The sequence below is a fragment of the Haemorhous mexicanus genome, chromosome 2, assembly GCF_027477595.1.
Source record: "Haemorhous mexicanus isolate bHaeMex1 chromosome 2, bHaeMex1.pri, whole genome shotgun sequence".
Lineage (NCBI taxonomy): Eukaryota > Metazoa > Chordata > Aves > Passeriformes > Fringillidae > Haemorhous > Haemorhous mexicanus.
In genome coordinates, this window is record NC_082342.1 from 19265921 (window position 1) to 19282186 (window position 16266).

At 37.8% G+C, this 16266-nt stretch overlaps 1 long non-coding RNA gene across 1 annotated transcript; it reads right to left on the bottom strand.

Annotated features, from left to right (window-relative positions):
• Positions 1–1079: 1079 nt before the first annotated feature.
• On the bottom strand, positions 1080–11032 carry LOC132324248 (uncharacterized). The gene is made up of 3 exons (XR_009485552.1): positions 10890–11032; positions 9720–9830; positions 1080–1538 (listed from the first exon to the last, which is right to left on the bottom strand). It is a non-coding gene; the product is annotated as an uncharacterized LOC132324248 (long non-coding RNA).
• Between the last annotated feature and the right edge of the window lie 5234 nt (positions 11033–16266).

Below are 16266 nucleotides of genomic sequence, written 5' to 3' on the forward strand. Positions count from 1 at the left end.
ACTGCTGCTTCTGCTGCTTCAAAATTGTTTGTGGAAACTTGTAGTTTCATAATGGCTGTGCTGTATTACAGTACATAGTAATGTACAGGTTTACAGCATTTAAGCCCCACAGCAGGTACTATGGCATACAGTAGTTCAAAACTAAATGGGAGGAATGTAAAAACACAGCTGTTACACCTAAGGCTACTGCCAAGGTGGTGGTCTCACCAGTGGCCTGCAGTGATGTCTCACCAGAGGAAGGTGAGCACCACTTGAGCAGCTTTGCTCTGGAGAGCAAGGTACAGTCCTATTGCCCTCAAGTGCTGTGCAGCTGCATAAGATCAATCTTCCTCTGGGCCAAGGCTCCTGCACGCTCAGTTGCAAAAGCAGTATCACCAGTCAGGAAAGACAAATTTGGTCTCAAGACAGCGAAGGAACTGAATGCTGCTGTTGGACATATCATAAGTCCTGGTTTTCAGGTGCCAAGAGTGATGAGCATTGTGGTGGTGCATCCATGGGGTGTGCCCTGGCGGCAGAACCAGCTGGGCAAGCTGCCTCTGATACATAAGGTTTAGGGCCACGGCATGCAGGTTCATGTGGTCTTCCAGTATTTTTAGGCAAATAAAGATCTGTGATGTGCTACTCATTTAAGATCAGAATTGCAAGATATTTCTCAGAAATGGGTACCAGCCTTCAGTGTAAAAGGGCAACAAGCTGGGATGTTGCTGGAACAGACTTTCAGCACAAATTTGCTCCTATGTTGCATAAGCCAGAGTCTGCAGCTAGCCAGGGCAGTGCTGCTGAGGAGGGAGAGGAGGGGGAAAAAAGTGCACATGGATGCCTGGAGGACTTCAACAGAGACATATACTGTAGTTATTATTAAAATGTGATTTTTTCCTAATCTCTACTCATTCCTTGCATCACTTTTGACAGAGCAAAAATAGCTGCCCACGAACATCCTGTCAGTTACAAGATCAAGACCTTCAATACCGAGAAGCAGCAGGGATTTTCTATATGAAATACCGAATAAAACCAGAACCTGAAACATGTGAAGTGGTATTTGGAAATATGTCACTTCAAAATATCCCTAGCAGGCAAAGAATACCATATTCTAAATAACAAAGAACACCAAGCAAAAAAAAGGTAGCTTAAAATAGCAATCTTCAGTCTTTTATTGTTTTTCATAAAATTTAAATTTTCAATAGTTAGGAATTGGAAATGCCAAAACAGAATTTCCCAAGTGTATATCTACCAAATTTCTTGTTCAATGAAAAGAGGAAATTTCAAAAAACTCAAATGTTACTCAGTATTCTTTCCCCCCTCTCCCCTGCCTCCCGAAATAACAGCAGTGTTCAAAGGAAAAAAAATCAAAGCGTTGAACCACAGGTTTCAGAAGCCATAGACAATTCTTTTGTGCATAATTATTTTCAAACTTTCTTCTGAAAAAAGCAACAGCATAAATGGGAATATTAAGAAATTAGCCATCTCCGTCCTTGAAAGTGCACATAGATCCTTCAGACAGCATGGAAGACTCTCTGAACTCCATTGTTGTTGTCCTTCTAGAAGAGAAGGTAAAAATGTAAAAAAAAAATAAATCTACATTTTATTTAAATAAGTCTTCATGATAATCATCAAGCTTTTCTAAATTATCTATTTGATGAATCTGGAAAAAACCTATCAAATTTTAAGGTGGGACATTTGAAAAAATAGGCATACGAACAAATGTGACATGCTTATCAGCAATGTCATTATTTAAAAAGAATTATAAGAAAACATTAGAAGACTTCAAGAAGCAGTGCAATAAACCAGACTAAAATGGAAACATGGAAGCCAGAATTAGGTGCCAGTAGGAGAAGAAGCTGCTTTTCAAGGAGTTCTTGGCCATGTTCCTGCTAGAATAGCTTTACTAAGGGATTATAGTGATGAAGGGCACACAGATTAGAAGGGCTATGCTGGCAACAGCGTTCTTTTTAGCCATTTAATATCCTCACTTTCACTCTGAGGAAAAGTTACTTTTCTATTTAAAGCACAATTTTCTCAGACCTATTACATGTCCACATCCATGTTAGCTGTGGAGTACATTTTTTCATGTGTATTACCCTCCAACAAAGTCCAGATGTAGAATGAGGGAGAGAGTAGGAGCAGGGAACTCATATTGTAGATCTGCAAGCAATGTAATACAAAAGGGAGGAAAGGCAGATGGAAAAGAAAAGCAGCACCTATCAGAGGGACTGAATATAAGGTGCTTCAAGAAAGGATGAAAAAAAAAAATTAAATTCTGCCATAAATGTGAGGCCTGAAAAGAAAAAACTGAATTTATGCTTACAGTAAAAAACAAAATTTAGTTCCAATGACTTAAATCCAGTATCAATGGTTACACACACAGAAATCCATTGTCTATTGGTGTCTCTTTCAAATAGGCATGTGCTTATTTGCCTCTGAATATGATTGAAAAGAACCACCCATGTCACCTGGAACCTCCTAGCCCTGTTCCAGACGGCAGTTAGACATTCATATGTGATGGTGGGGACTCAAGGCTACTAACATAAGTTATGAAATAAAAAGCCTTAAGGGTGTGATAGACTGTATGTAGGAAATTTCAAGTTTGCTATGGATGATGCTATAAAATATAGGGGAAAGTTCAATGACACATTTGACACTTAAGAATTGCAGAGCACGAGGACAACAATATCAGTACACAGAAACCCACATCTATTATAGGGAGAAGCTTCAAGAGACTAAACTCTGACCCCAGCTTTTCCCCAAAGCAAAATTCACACTGAGTCTCTCTCATAGTTATATATTAGCACCATCAGCCTCTGCAAGCCACAGGAATAAAACATTTGGACTTAAAGATACATAGGAAAGATATATATGTAGGAAGACAGCAACATTTGAATGTTTTGTCTGATCCCCTTACTACAGTGACAGGCAATGATCTTATTTGTAGACATAAAACCCACAGGTCGCTGAAATGAAAATCTTATTTTCCTTTAACCTCAAGGCAGCCTTTCAGGAATTCTTTCAAACATTCCTGCAAACCAATTTGAGAAAGAATTAGATTTCTTAAAAAAAAAAAAGAAGAAGAAAGTGCAATTATAATGTGGAACTGATTAGCACAAGGTGGTATGGAGGCTAAAAGTAAATATGAGTTAAAAAAATCCAGATAATTTCAGGCAGGAAAAGCCCATTTAACTGATTTGTTGAATCTCTTCTTTGAATGTGTGGCCATAGGCTGCTGGAAGCAGAGAGGGTGACTGCGGGGTGCCTGTTCCCTAGGCATGTCTCCTGGCTTTTGCCAGAGACAGGAGAGTTGACCTGAGTATCTTAGACCTGTCTAGTGAAGTGTGGCTATTTTTATGCCAGACATGTCCCAGAGAGTGTTTAACTGGCTTACCTTTATCCAGCTGGTGGTCAGACTGACTGACTGAAGATCAATCATTTTGGAAAAATTATGGTGTTCTGAAACATGTTTTAGATGGATGTCTGGGTACAATGCAGGCAAACCTGCATTGTACCCAGGTTTATTTGTAAAAAACCAGATTTATTTGTAAATTGCATATTTACCATAAAAGCATTCATGTAAATTATATTTTCTCTACAGCTTGTATTTGCATCTTCCTATAATTTTTTTACACAGGTTTAATGCTTCTTTATTAGGACATTTTCTGATTTAATTTGCTTGTAAGCTTCACAGTGTGCTTGTATGTGAAAATACACAAGTCTGAATACACAATAATAAACCTGTAAATTAATACCTTGTTATTGTTTTAGGTCCTGTATATGTTTTCTCACATGACAAAAATACTTATGCAGAAATCTGTCTGCTATCAAAGTCATGAAGCATAAAGGGACAGCAAGGTTCTACTGATATCAACTAATAAGACAACAAATTTTTGTGATAGCCTACTTTGAGGAGATGACTAGGTGACAAACATTAATTCTTCCTCTTCTCTTTTTATAATTAATAATAATTTCTTGTGGTTCTCAAACTTCATTAGATGCCTTTTAAAACTGGTTTTGTAAGTTGGTTCTGAATTGTTGTTAAGGCTACTTAAGTAATATTCTAATGCTACTAAAGCCCTTTATAAAGTATTAAGGTGACACCATAATCTTTCCGTGACTCTTACACAACACACACAACTCAGTATTAAAAAAAAAAAAAAAAAAAAAAAAAAAAGGCAACCATCCCCTTTCCTCTACCTAAGTATAAAAAAAGAGATAGGATAACAAAACTTCTTTCTTCTTCAGAAGGATAGTAAATATCATAAAATTCACCAAAAGGAATTAATGAAACAATTTAACAAATAATATTTAGTAAGTGATTATTTAAACACAATTTGAAGAACATATGTAATATGCTTAAACAGAATTCATTTAAATGAATTCTGACATTTAATAAATTACAATTTGACTTGATAGCAATTTGCATGGAATCTGTCCGTCCCTCCCTGGGATAGAGTCTGGGCTTATCTAAGTGGCAAGATGAGTGCAAGGTAAAGAGGCAGAGGAATTCACGGCACACAAAACACCACATTCTCTCACAAACCACAGGGACTCAGTGGGAAACACGAGCATGTTCAAGTCCAGTGCAGCAGGAGATGCTTCCCTACGAAAAATCCAAAGATGAATATCTGTGCTCTCTGTGTGCATCTGTGCTTATAGCCAAACATGCTACTAACTCTGGAAGCCCAGAATCAGCCACATTTTGCTTCTTTTGTTAGATTACAAGAAATATTTGAAAATTAAATGTAATTTAATGTAATTTATCCTGTGAATGGACTTCAGCAATTCTGCCATCTTTCCCCTCAGACTATTAAGTTTTCCTTGAAATCTATGTTGGCAGTTCACAGCTTTGCTGCAGTTTGCAAGCATAGTCTGCTTTGTGGATTTGGTGATGGATAGAATTTTTCTCTTTCATTTTTAAACAGTATGAAATCTTTTAAATCTAAACAGACATTTCATTTTATATCCTGAATATAGGCAACCCAAAAGTCCCTTCAAAATATATTTCTAGTGAGAACTACTGAGAACTCCTATGAATATTCTTCAGCATGTAGAGAATTACCAGCTAGTAACTCAGCATGGTTAATAATTCCTAACAGAGGACATGCAAGGAGTGACCTGTTAGGTCCTTCCATGGTTCATGCCTGGTCAGCAGCAACTGATATAAAATGGACTTTTGTGATTCCAGTAACTTACATTGTACCATATCCAAAACCTTTGGCCAGCCATGATGCTAATTTTTTTATGTTAGTGAGTTCCGACTGAAAGAACCTGGTAACTTTGTTAGTCCTGTATTCTTCTGTCAGAAGGACCCTGAGGAGTTAGGAGCAGAGTATAATAACAGGATAGGACAAAGAAAACAGAAAGGAAAATAATATCTTTTTATCTTACTATTAGCATTTGATATTATATCCTCAGAGGCAATGCATAAAAATAAAACCAGCATGGAGATAATAAAAGAGATGCATGAAGGTCTTTCAATCTTTTATAGTTTATATTCCTCAAGAGGAATTTTATCACTACTGTGCTAGGCAGCTCTGACTGTGCTCTAAAGTTGTCTCATGCTGCCACAGCAATCTCAAGGGAGTTCCTGGCTGCTGCAATTCTTAACAAACTTTAAGATATGAAAAAATACCAGCAGGAACAACATTTATTTGAGTGCTCTTTTAACTGAATATTGACAAAGAGTATTGCTTTGTGTTTTAGTCTGAGAAGTTGATAAAAATTCACATTAGAGAACTTGCACTGAGAGGCTGGGCTCTATGAGTAAGAAGGCACAACTCCAGTGTATTCAGAGGAGGAATGCATGTACTTAATGTGCTTAATCAGCATATGCAATTAAAATAAAGGCAAGGAAATCTGTTCTGTTAGCATTTAGAATGCAAAGATCCTTGTTTCCAGACATTTTTGCTGATCTATTACAGACTTATTTTTTTCATTTTTAAAATGTTTTCATTATCATGGAACAGGTAATAATATCAGCATTCAATATTAAGGGTAAATCACTTGAACTCTAAGCTGTGAAAAATTTGGTTCAGATTTGCAATCACAATTTGAAAAGAAAAAAAGGGAGGGAAAAAACAGATTGGTGTTCTGAAGCTGTCTGAACGTTTAATTTCATGAAAAGAAATGCGCTCTTTAGCTTAAGAAGTGGGCATTTCATATTCTGTTTATGAAACCAGGTAGGTTCCCCTCAGCTGTTAAACTAAGACCCTTTAATAGATCCTTTAATAGTTTTTCTGCTATCACAGTTCTTAAAAATCACCATGTTGATATGATTTGTCTAAAACATAAGATACACCTCTTAGAGTAATTCCTCTCAGTGTGAAGAGTTACTCAAAATTAATCCTTGCTTTGCATTAATGAGTTTGAAACCAATTTTCCAGGCTGTTAGCAAAGAAATTAATGTATTCACGCTTCCCCCCAAAAAAAGAAAAATAATAAAAAAACCCAGTTAAGTGAAATGAATTCTGTCTTCATTACTCTTTTGCTAGTTTTGACTGTCAAAATATTTTGCAACAATAACTGAAAGCTAAAGCCATGCTCAAGTTTTCTGAATTAGGCTTGACCTGTTTGTCTACTTCACATAATTTAAAAAAGCTCCTTGAAGTTTTGAACATAGTTTTTTTAATAAATTCAAGAATAGAAATAAAATCATGCTCTTTTTCCTTGGAAAGAGCATCCACAAAGCAATGTAATACCTATTCAGTAGCATGTCTTTAAAGAAATTTTTTTTACGTGGACATAGCATGATTTTAATTGTTTAGGGAGAATCTTATTTAGAAAGAAAAATAATTAGCATTTACATTCACAAGGTATTGTGTGCGTATAAAAGGAGTAAAAAAATTTGTAAAGAAGAAACAACTAAATAAAAGCTAATAGAGAAAACAGTAATTAGATTCAGGAGGGTATAGAAGCCCTAGCTGAGCAAATTAACTCTTTATCATCAGCAGGTGAATACTGTTAGTTGATTTGTCCTCTTATACCTTAAAGATGACATTGGAGTATTTAAAAATAGTAAGTCTGCAGTACTGGAGTAAAGGTCTCTGAAAAAAAATTCCTGGGTCCTTGATGGGGAAGCAATTCAAACTTCATATGTAAATATCTGATCTTTACTTTTCACTGTAAAGGTATCTGAAAGCTTTTAATTTTAAATTGAACTAGCAGTTTCCAGAAGCTTCAGGAAAGCAACTTATTAATGGGAACAGAGTGAGCTGCAGCTCCTCTGAATGGTGTTGCAGTGCTGTCTTCTGAGTTCATTGTCCATCTGCACAGTGTAGAAACAATTTGGTGGCAATTTGTCCACAGAGGCAAAACATGACAACTAAGCACATGTAACTTGGAGTGGTAAAATTAATCAAGCTCAGTAGCTGTACTTTTCCAGAGTGACTCCTCAAGTGTAACAATTTCTGCTGTGATTGTGGTGGGTTGTCTGTGGCCAGCTGACAGATGCCACCCAACTGCTCTTCATTCCACCTCCTCAGCAGTACAGGGGAGAAAAGAAGATGAAAAAGCTCAAGGATCAAGTTAAAGAGAGGGAGTTTGCTTACCAATTACTCTCATGAGGAAAACAGACTTGACTTGGAGAAAATTAATTTAGTTTATACTCCATTAAAATAAAGTACCAACCAGAGAAAGAAAGACAAAACAAAACCTTCCCCAAAGCACCCCTTTTTGACATGCTCGACTTCACTCTCTCATTCCTGGTGCCTCTACTCCCTCCTTCCAAGCAGTGCAGGGAATGGGGGCTGTGGTAAGTCCATAACAGCTCCTCTTTGCCTCTCCTTCCTCTGCATTCTTTTCCTTTCCTCCAGGGTGGCTCCTTCCTGTGGGCTCCTTCCAGCATGGGTTTTCCATGGGCCATGGCTCCTTCAGGGCATGTCCACCTGCCACAGTGTGGTCCTTGCCACAGGCTGCCTGCTCCAGTGTGATCTCCTGCAGGGAGAATCTCTGCTTGGACACCTAGAAGATCTTCTCCTCCTCTGACTTTGGTGTCTGCAGGGCTATTTTTCACACCCTCCCCACACTCCTCACTCACTGTGCAGCATTTGATCTTTTCTCATGTGGACTTTCCCTGAGGCACTGCCATTGTGGCTGCAGGGTTCAGCTGTGCCTTGTGGTCAGTCTGGTGGAATGAGCTGGAACTGGCTGTGCTCAGCATTGGGCAGTCCTCACCCCTCCTCACCAAGGCCACTCTGCAGCCTCCCTAGCACCCTGCACATTGCTTCAACCATAATGTCAGCACAGCTGAGGATGGGGACAAAAGCAGACCCTGTCTGCATGGAAAGACAGGAGAAACCAATCACTTCCCATACAGAACTCACTGGAAAAATTGTGACAATGCCACAGTCAGGGTCACCATGGTTTCCCATGAAAGAGCAGCTCTGCATTCTGAGTGAATACAATCAGGCAGCTGTTGGTTCCCAGACTGTAAACATAGATATAAGATTTTCTCCAGGTGTTCAGGAAAACTGTTCTCTTAACAGTTCTCTCTCTCTATGTTTGGAAAAAAACCAACATCAGATCTCTGAAAAGTTCAATGACAATAAAAGCAAATGCACATCAATGATGAAGATTTCCAAAGCACCGGGGCCAGGAAAGCCATGTCTTGGTCACTCAGTCAGAGCATCTTACTAAGAACTTTGTAATGCAGCTATCTCCTCATACAGTGGAGGAAAACAAACTGTGCAACAAATGAAACCAATGCTTTTAAATTCCACAAAGTTTTAACTTCTTGTAACATGGTCAGGGCTTTTATGGAGAAAGATTAAAATCATACTTACAAAGTGCTTACAAGATTGCAGTGCACACCATTCTACCAGAAGACGAAGTAGAAAATGTCCTTAATGGGTAGTTTCTAATTTAGTACACTTTTAAGTAGCTAAAAACTTCTCAATTTTATGATAATTAATTCTGGCTTTTTTCAACCAGCTGTATAAAGTGAAACCAAACCATCTGGCCTCTATAGTGTATAATTTGCTGTGATTACAATTAAAGAACTGGACAGCAGGCCAACTCTTTTTGCTATGTCATGTGTCTTCACACTGGATCTGCACTATCTGACAACATCAATGTGCCTTCCACACAGTGCCAATAGTGCAGAAAGCTTTTTTATTTTAAATATACTTCAATGATGGAAAGAGTCCATGTTTTAAAAAATAATTCCTTTATTTCAGATAAGAAGCTGCAGCACAGAAAGAGATTTGAGCTGCAGTAAAACCATGCTGGTGTCAGAGTGTGTGTAGATCTGACACCTGACTTAGTCACTTGGCATCTTGGGGATGAGGTCCCCTCCCACAGCTCTGTCTCCATCTGTGGAAGGGGTGATGAAGAGCTGCCTTCTGCTTTAGGGCTGCAGCAGCTCCCACTGGACATTTTAAGGTGTATTTACTCAAGGCTCTTCTTGCATAGTGGTTCTGAGTTCAGCAAGGAGAGTAGGAGTAACAGCAGAGAAAAGGGGTGAAGGCAACATGAATACTCTGTCTTCTTTCAGACAGAGTATTCATGTTTCCTAATAACTGATTGAATTACTGAATGTCGTAAGAGGGATGCAAAGCAGTCAATGATGTCATATCATTTCAATAAATCAAGTGCAACCAAAATGACAAATAGAGGCTAAACACACGTAGAAACTGTACTGCAAGCTTGTGTGAGACCTTGCCTTAAACACTGAATTATTATGCCACTGCACTCAGAGAGCGAGGGAAATCAGCTTTGAGCAAGCTTAGTGTTACCTGAAACAGGTCTGACACTTGTAGCACTTCAGATGCTGTGCTTCTGGCCTTAAGGTTTCTTGTCTTTTCCCACAGAATTGTGTTGAAAGGCTGGGTTTAGTGCAGTTTTCCCTATTGGCAGAAAAGTCACTTTAGGGAACCACCGGTGATTCTGGCAATTTTATTGGGCATCTGCTCAGTTTCAGGCACATAATAATGATAAGGCTGCTGTATCATGCTTATAACACACATTTGAAGAGTCTGCTTAATGTATAACGTAAAATCGGACAGTTCAATTGCAGCATGCTCTCGCTTTTCTACAAACTGCATTTACTGAATAAAAGAATAACAAAACAAAACACATCAGTTTTTCCTCTGTCAAAATTACTAAAAAGTTTTTGAGTGACTTCAACATTTTTTTTAATTAAGAAACTGTTTTTCTCCCTCAGAAAATAACTTAGAGTCACCATTTTGCTGATAACTACATTTAAAACTTCTTCATATCTCCACTTTTTTATTTCACAAGTTGATAATCTTTAAATAAGAAGTTAGTATACTTCTCCTTTTTTTCAGAGGGCAAATGGGCTGAATATATCTAAAACTCTTACTGCTTCTGTATTCAGAACCTGAATTAACACTTTGCTTTTTACTACACACCAGACAGTCTCATGAGACAAATCTGCCAAGTGAGTAAATTTGGTATTTTATGCCTATGTAAAACATGTAGTGCATCACAAGCCAAATTAAAAATGCAGTAGAAAGTGAAAGAGAGTGACAAAGACAATTTAGATAGCACTGCTGCCACAATGCACCTGTTTTAAATTCTAAGTGCAGTGTTTCAAAGCTATACTCTCAAATCAACATTCCTCCTCCAAATCTGGTAGAAATGCAACATCTGCCAAAAATTTACATATTCAATTCACACAATTTCCCGAGTGCTGAGTTCAGCACTAAAGCAAAAATTTCCTCCCTCATCCAAGGGCAAACTACTTGCAGCTTTTTCAACTCACTGTCCAGAAAAAGGAACAGTCTTTTGGCCCTTCAACACCAGTCCTGAATACCCACAGGAGGGATGACTATTACTGGCTTCAGAGACATACATAAGAGGCAGTAAGAGATGAAAATCCTCACTTCACCCTGCTAAATCCACCATTACACTATAGAGATAGTGACAGGAAAAGTGCCAAGTACCTGCCGCTTTCATCCTGCTGAAGGGCTGAAACAGGGATTAGAATTATATAATGTTGTAAAATAGGAATTCAGCGTGCGACGGGTGGAATCTCTCAGTTCCCTTCCTTATTAAAATCACTGCTCTCATGGATGAACAGCACTGCCCCTATAGAAACAAACAACAGCCAAGCCCTCAAAACTAACTCTGACCCAAGCATAGTGTTACAAAATCACATTCCAGAGTGATCACTGAGTGCCTGAGAATTTCTGGTTAGAATAAAACTGTAGGGCACATGTCCTGGACTGGTGGAAACTTGGTCAGAGGTTTATTATGTTCTGAGTATTTTTCACAGTGCTCAAATTTTGTTTATATTTGCCCATAAGGCTCTGAAACAGACTGAAAAAATGATTGAAAACAATCTGTACACAAGGTGAGCACAGCAGGATTTCTAAAACATTTGCATAGGAAATCTTGTCTTGGATGAGAGATTGGCATTTCCAGTGTTCTTCTACACATGCACAAGGAGGACCCCAAGATCCCGTGAACGCTGTCACTACACCAGCTTCTGTGTGACGGTACAGACTTCTTCAGTACACTAAATAAGCAGAGAGCAGAAGAAGAAGAACTTAAAGAAAGTTAGAGGTTCTCTTCCTCAGCAGTTCTTATGGCTGTTAACATGCTACAGCTACCACAGTTAGTGTCAAAATAAAACCTGAAATCAGGGAGACACGCCGTCCTCATTTTTGAGTCAGGGCTCTGGAATCAGGTGAAACCTCTACTAGGCTGAGAATGCTGTTCCCAGGGCTCTGCGCTGGGGAACTCTGGTTTTCTCCAATCCTGCAGCACAATCCTAAAGCACACTTGGTCCAGAAAGCAGGGAGCAAGGGATAACTATCCTAGCCACTTCAGCCCAGCAGAACAAAATTAGGCATAACAGCTAAGTGAAAGCAAAGAGCTGACAGAAAACTTACTAAGTTCAAGTAGGTTTGAGCCCTTCCAAACAATGGTGGTACTAATACTTCTCTGGAAGATAAAGAGTTGGAAGAGTTTGGAAGAAGTGGAGTGAAAATAGCTCAAGTATTAAATGTCTGCTTGTGCTTTGGGAACAAGAGTATATGTTTCTTGGAAAAGCATGGAATCCTTGACAGCCTAGCTGTGCAGGGTAGAGTGTAAAACACATAGTGCAAGCCAGATAAATGTAGATGAAATAGTTTGTTTTGCCCAAAATAGTTCAATAGTATCAGTCAGGGATGAGCAGAAGTCATCCTTAAACATATTCTTTCATCTAGCAGGAGACAGGTGCTTTTCTAGCAGGGAGACAAGTGAATTAGAGTTGTAAATTTTATTAAAGGGCAAATAAGAAGTGGAGTGAAACCTTAGAAATGAATTAACTTAAACATGCAAAATCAAACAAAATTCATCAAAAAGTTAACAAAATTCATCATTGCGTATTCATCAATAGGCACTTGTGCACAAAAATAAAGTTAAACAGACTAAAACTTTTAAGAAACACCTAGTGTTCTGTATTTTGGATTTTAAAAAAGTGTTGGATATTTTACACTAAAATATCTAGTATTTCAGTACCGCACCAGCATTCTGACTGTTGCCATCTTCAGAAATGTTACATTATTTGAGAAATAAGCTGAACTAAAAACTTTGATGGGCTTCCATTCACTGACCTTTAAAAGAAGCACATGAAAAATTCAAAGCAACAATTCCCAGTTTTGATATGTACTGTGAAGTGCAGAAATTGATGTGGCACACAGCAGCAGTTCAAGATACCACATAAAGATAAATGATTGAGGTACTACAGGAAAATTATTTGTCCAGATACTACCTCATTGTGATATAATACTATTTTAGCACCGCATTAGTGTTACGGAAGTGCCTTTTCCATTTATCTTACCTCTGCATAGACACAGTCTACATGTCTCTACACTCATACATCCAAAAAAGAACAAGATAGTTGGCTGAATGCTACATTGCATTTAACCACCCTGACAAGAGTAGGGTCAGGCATCCAACACTCTGGACTAGGCAGTCTTATTACAGCAAATTTATGAGAGCAGATGTTGCTCCAAGCCTTGCAAGGCTACGTGTTGTGTTTGGCACACTGGAGTTAAGCAGCTACATATTCTTGCAGCTGCATAAAGTAGCAATTATATTGTTCTAAATAAGTGCTAAAAATGTACCATTGAAACTAAGCATGATTAAGGGATCTGAGGCCTTGGACAAGACTTTAATACACTGGGTGAATAGCAGGGTCTTAGAAATAACCTTATTTATTTTTCAGTTTAAAAAATAGGTGTTTATTAATTGCTTTTAAACTCTTCTTTCTGAAAAAAGTTGAGGCTACTTTCCATCAATAACGTCAGATTTATTGTCTTAACCCAATATTTATAAAATAAATTACCCGTAAATGAAGAAGAATAATAATAAACAGGAATTCTATAGGTATAATTTAGATCAAAAGGCATTTATTAACAAAAATGTGGCTTGTAGAATTATTATTAGTTTCTCAAAATTGACTGCACTTGTGATTTAAATTTTTAAAAGAATAAAATAATCATTTCAGTGGGTATAGAAGGCAAAATCCCATGCATAAGATTAAATTAAAATCACACTCAAATCTAGGAAAAGCCTAATTTCAAAATAAGTCTTCAGACTCTTTTTGAAGCAAAGCTCATAAAATTCCATGTACAATAAATTCAGGTTTTCTATGTGTTAATCTACCTTACTTTTGATTAAAAACAAGGTTGTAGCTAACAAGAGTCAGATGCTACTGATTCATCAGGTGCAGCTGCATCCTACTTTACCTTTGCTTCCATTTTCATCAGAAGCAGGGTCACTGATGTTAATGGGTTTTAAATGGTGGAGCTGAGCTATAAATATTTGTGTATTAGTTATTTCCCATTTCAATCAACACCGCTTCAAATACCAGCTCATTGTTATGATAAAACAGATTATGACACTGTCTTTATCTTGAACCACAAATTTTTCTCACTTTTTCAATTCCTATTCTCTCCTCGAGCTCCTGGGGAATGGAGATGGTGAGGGTGTGAGAGAGGGGCTGGTGGATACCCAGTTGCTGGCCACAATATTGAACAAAGATATATGTGTGTATATATATATATATATATATATATATATATATATATATATATATATATATATATATATGTAAGTACACATAAAGCATTTTAGTAAATCTGGTGAAAAAGATTAAACTTTTTGCAAATGCTAAGTGCTTTGACTGACTTAATTATCTTAAATATATCTGTCTGCTGATGGTTACTAAATAACATCATAAGCAGATATAGAGACGTCTAAGAGGCGTGGTTGAACTAATGAGGGTGTTAACAGCTGCTGTGAAAATCTGACAGAAGCAGCTTGAACCTCCCAGAGCAGTGCCAGGTCAGTCTCTTTGCTCATTCTGCCCTTGGACATGCAAAGTCGAAAAGGAAGAAGTAGAAACAAGACTGGTTTTGCAGGGAAAGCACTCAGTGGAGTGCAGGCTGTCTACTGGAGACAGAAACTGAAAACCCTGAGGTTTAATCTGAGGTACAGATTCCTACTGGTGTACAATTTCCCGTCATTCCTGTATAGCACACAACTGCTTTAACTGCCCCGTTTAATTGCCTACTGAAAAGTGAGTGGGTAGTTTCACACTTGCTCTTGGATATTAGGTTGATTATACAAAACTTTATCTTAGAGAACTGTTACATATTTCAGAAGAAAAGGGATTTGTAACTGGGCTAGTAGCAGGCCTTTATTATAGAGGTGATAGAAGTTACCATCTGAGAATAGCAGATTCTTTTTCACAGTGTAATTGGCATTGATTATCTTCTGTCCATGTGCACTGCTGCTTATCAGTAGAGATGCCCTAGAAAGATGGTTTTATGTAGTGTCTTTGTACAGTACTGAAACTTTTTTTGCCATAAGAGAAAGTTGATTATCATCCACGATGAAATCAGACCAGTTACAAAAGTTAATCATGGTGCTAGATGTCTGGTGTAGAAGTCAAGGAAAGTCAAGAATTATTCGTTCACAAAACAAGACAGGCAAACTTCTAACTTTTAAAGCAAAAAAAAAAAAAACAAACCCAAAAACTCAACCAAAAAAACACTCTCCCCCCCACCAAAAAACCTCAAACACAACAACAGAAAACCAAATCCAACAACAAAACTCACCTCAAATCCCCCAGAATTAAAGAAAAGAAAACTGAGAGCTCCTGAAGAGCAGGGTGCTGTCAGAGGATGAAAAGAGCCCAGCATGAGGAAGAGCAATTACAGCTCTTGTTTCTCTCTGGTGGCCACAGTGAGTTTTCAATCCAGTTTTGAGAAGGCTTATCTGTGCCATTGAGTGTGTTGACGCAGCTATTGTCAACCAGGCTCAACAGATGATTAAAGGGATGAGGAAAGGAAGCAATGTCATGCTTTCCAAGGAAGAAAAGGATCAGGACAGATGTAACTTACTCATGTTCTTAACAACACATTCCTACAAATAGAAAGCAATGCTGAAGCTATTACTGTCACCACTCAGGCATGATGAGAAGTGTTAAAAGTAATAAGCTACCTATCTGAACACATAAAAATGAGATAAAGCATGGTATAATGATTATCAGACATTTCAGCTAGTTCTGAAGCAGGAATAATACGTATTCTGCAAACTATCCATCAAAGGTATCCTACATTTTTCCATGTGACAGATTAAATGGCTGATCTCAGTGCATGTGAAATTGCCAGATATCCAGGAACTTAAGAAAACCCAGGCTAGTTTTCACAAAGAGTCTGGGCTTAGTAGTAGTAAAAATTACTACCTTATTTTATTCTGCCAAAATGCCAGAGTTTGCAAGGCTTAAAACATAAAAATGAGAGAAAGACTTTGTGCAGAGAACAAGGCAAGGAATGGCAAATCAGTGTAAGAAGTGTAACAAACTGAGGCAGTGATAAGGGGCTAAAAGAAACTCCCATGGAATCACAAAATCTAATCATTGTGGGGGTGGCATACCTGGGGAGAATTATATAGTAATTTTGAAACGTTAATGTTTAAAGCATAGCCATTTGAGATGAGTTTATAGCTATTCACCATTTATAGGACAACCAGAATAGTATTTAAGCAGGAATTAAAGACAGATTAGGATTGAATGATGCAGGATGGGTAAAACTTGTGTTATGGTGAATGCTTGCTCAATTAAAAAAATAAAAAATTGGTGTAAAACAAAAAAGTGTCCTCAAGATGTCTTGGTGCTGTCCACAGCACCAAGTACTGTGTATAGACTCAACTTTTGTTTCCACATCAGGAGAACAGGCCATCTATTATAGAAAGGATACAGCTGGTGGGAAATTTAATTTCCAACATTTGGTAATGATCTGCAAGAATTAGGCTGGATGATAC